Source organism: Myotis davidii, unplaced genomic scaffold (assembly GCF_000327345.1).
Source record: "Myotis davidii unplaced genomic scaffold, ASM32734v1 scaffold355, whole genome shotgun sequence".
NCBI lineage: Eukaryota > Metazoa > Chordata > Mammalia > Chiroptera > Vespertilionidae > Myotis > Myotis davidii.
In genome coordinates, this window is record NW_006286818.1 from 1,626,962 (window position 1) to 1,630,617 (window position 3,656).

Here is a 3,656-nt window from a genome sequence, read left to right on the forward strand (position 1 = left end):
AAAAAAATATTTAGCCAGCCCTGACCGGTTTGGCTCAGTGGATTGAGCGTCAGCCTGCAGACTCAAGGGTCCCAGGTTCGATTCCAGTCAAGGGCATGTACCTTGGTTGCGGGCACATCCCCTGTGGGGAGTGTGCAGGAGGCAGCTGATCAATGTTTCTCTCTCATTGATGTTTCTAACTATCCCTCTCCCTTCCTCTCTGTAAAAAATCAATAAAATATATATTTTAAAAAAATTTAAAAAAAAGAGAGAGAAACAATGTTGTAGGCTTCAGTGTAGTTCTTCAGTAGCCTGAATTAAAAATGCCTCCATACCATATAGACAGAATTTAGATAAAAAATAACATCATTGCCAACATAAAAGGGAAAAAGGAACAAAAGGCAACCTATAACCAGAAAGTTGTATGCTATGGAAAGGGGCAATTCATCCACTTTGTTTTATTGGGAATTTCACTTTAGCAATATTATTAGAACTAACTAAATATTTATTGAACAGCTACTATACACACTAGATGTCTTTGAGAATATTAAGAGGAACTAGCTTGGTATTCTACCCTCATCTTACATAAAAAAAATTTTAAAATCGTCACCAGAAGATATTTTTTTTTACTGATGGGGGGGAGGGGAGAGAAACATCTATTGGTTACCTCCCGAATATGACCAGGGATGGAACCCGCAACCTAGATATGTCCCCTGACGGGGATTCAAACCTGCAACTCAACCTTTTTGTGTATGGGAGGAAGCTCCAATAACTATGCCACCCGGCCAGGGCCATAAAAAATTTTAAATTAAAATTTTCTATAAAAATTTTCATAACTAATTAGCATCATAACCAGAAAGTTGTATGCTATGGAAAGGGGCAATTGACTTGTGATAATTTCCCAAAATACATAAATATTGAAACATTACATTGTATACCCAAAACGAGTATGCTATATCTCAGTTATACCTCAATGAAAAAAAAAAGCCTAATAGAGATAAGATAAACCTAAAAAACTGTAATACTAGGTAGGCAGCCTGTCAAGTAATGTGCTATGTGAATTCAGAGGAGGAAGAGAGTACTTCAAAATGGTAAGATCAGGGATGACTTGATAGAAGAAATAGCATTTAAACTATGCTTGATGAATTGAGGGAACAGTATGGGCAAAAAAAGTAGGTTCTAAGCAGAAAAACTCTGAAACTCTCTTTGGGTCATTCCTTTATCCACATACAAGCAAAATAAGGCTCCCAAAGTAAGACCAAAATGCTCCCCCACTAAGTATGGCTTTAAGCCTTGAAACACCCAAGACACCACATACCACAATTACAGGGTCCATGAAGCTTTAAGTTTTCTATTCACTGAGTTATGCATGGCTGGAAGGTATGGTCCTCTCTAAACAAGATAAATTTAACCTATTCTAAATTAATATTCATTTTCATAAATGCTTTGAATTAATAAAACTCCTCTTCACATAAATGTTTACTGATGTTTAATAATTATTATAATACTAGAGGCCCAGTGCACAAAATTCGTGCATGAAGGGGGGGTCCCCTCAGCCCAACCTGCACTCTCTCCAATAGGGGACCCCTTGGGGGACGTCCAACTGCCGGTTTAAGCCCGAAAACTGGCAGTTGGGCATCCCCCTCGCAATCTGGAACCGCTGGCTCCTAACTGCTCACCTGCCTGCCTGCCTGATCGCCCCTAACTGGCCTCCCTGCCGGCTTAGTTGCCCCTAACTGCGTCTGCCTGCCTGCCTGATCGTCCCTCACTACCCTCCTCTGCTGGCCTGGTTGCCCCCAACTGCCCTCCTGCCAGCCTGATCTTGCCCCCAATGGCCCTCCCCTCCCGGCATGATCTCGCCCGCAACTGCCCCTCCCCCCCTTCAGGCCTGATCTCACCCCCCAACTGCCCTCCTCTGCTGGTCAATTTGGTTCTGATTGGTCGGTTTCAATGCCAGTCAGTGTCAAAAGCTCCACCTCCTAGGCAGCCATTGGTTCCCCACAGCACCCAGATTTGGTTCTGATTGGTCGGTTTCTATGCCAGTCAGCATCAGAAGCTCCCCTCCTAGGCAGCCATTGGTTCTTCACAGCACCCACATTTGGTTCTGATTGGTCAGTTCCTATGCCAGTCAACATCTCCAGGCCTATCTCCGGCCTGATCAGAGAGGCGGCGGGGCTGAACATCAGCCCCTCCAGACTGGCAAAGCCTGGAAAGAGAAAGAGAGAGAGGCAAGTACTGATCAACAGCTGCCACTGAGGCTGCGGATCAGACCCTGACTCTCTCTCTGGGTCTCAGCACCCTGGGCAGTCAGTGCTGGGTCACCACAGCAGCCCAGCGCTGATTGAAGGATTTCCAGGTTGGTCAGCCTTCCCTCCTGATTGGTCGTTACAACCCTGGGCTTTTATATATTAGGATACAGTATAAAAATATATAGTACACGCTAAAAGGTAAATTAATGTTTCCTACTATAACTTGATCTGATTTTCTTTGGGGGAAGACTATGATTCCCATAGAATTGTTTCACTTATTGTTTACATTTTGGGAAAAGAAGATTTACACTTATAAGAAACTTTCAAGAGCCCTTGATTGTTTTAAAGATGGAAAAAATCTAGGTCACAGAAGTTAAATGATCTCTGCAGGATGGTTAAAAAAATTCTCCTCGCCCGGCCAGTGTAGCTCAATAATTGAGCATCGACCCACTAACCAGGAGGTCACAGTTCAATCCCGGTAAGGGCACATGCCCAGGTGTGGGCTCAATCCCCAGTAGGAAGGCGTGCAGGAAGCAGCCTATCAATAATTCTCTCTCATAATTGGTGTTTCTGCTATTCCTTTCTCTCTGAAATCAATAAAAATGTATTTTTAAAAAATCCTACATTGAGTTGAGCTTTGTCAAACAGCTTTTCTCTTAATATATAAAATGGTGTGTGTTTGCTAGTCCTTTGTTTTTGGATTAAATAACAACTCTCTCCTACCCAGACTTAACTATATGGATCAGAAAGTTCCTTGAGTAAAGAAACAAGGAGAATTAGGTTTCTGTTCTGCTCTGCTACTAATTATATGACCTTGAATAAGTCACTTAATTGCTTCTTGAAATATCCCTAAATTAGGTTAGCTTATATGAAATCTAACATTCCTTTGCATCCTTAACATTCTAAAAATCTGAGTATTTGTAAACTTCACAGCAACAGAAAATGTACAATATCTCCACTTCACACCCACTGCTCTAATAGTAACTACTTTGGAACCTATTTTACATTAATGTTAAGCTGCTAGATGGCAAATTGCCTAACCAAAACAAATAATGTGTATTCGAATAGTATTTGTGTGGGCTAGAGATAGGTGCCTATCATCCCTTCATCCCTACCAGTAATAGTGGTCCAAGAATAACAGGTAGTAATGCATCAAAAATATATGCACAATTCGCTAAAGGAAAATGTCAAGGACATTCTCCAATCCCTTGCTTCAGTATTCCTCATTTCCAGAATTAAGTAGCCACTTTTTCCATCATAATTCATGATCATATTAAGGATAGTGGATCGAGAAACCAAGATGGCGGCATAGGTTAACGCCGGAGATTGCTGCCTTGAACAACCAAATCAAAATACACCTAAAAGACGGAACGGACATCATCCAGAACCACAGGAAGGCTGGCTGAGTGGAAATTCTACAACTAGGAG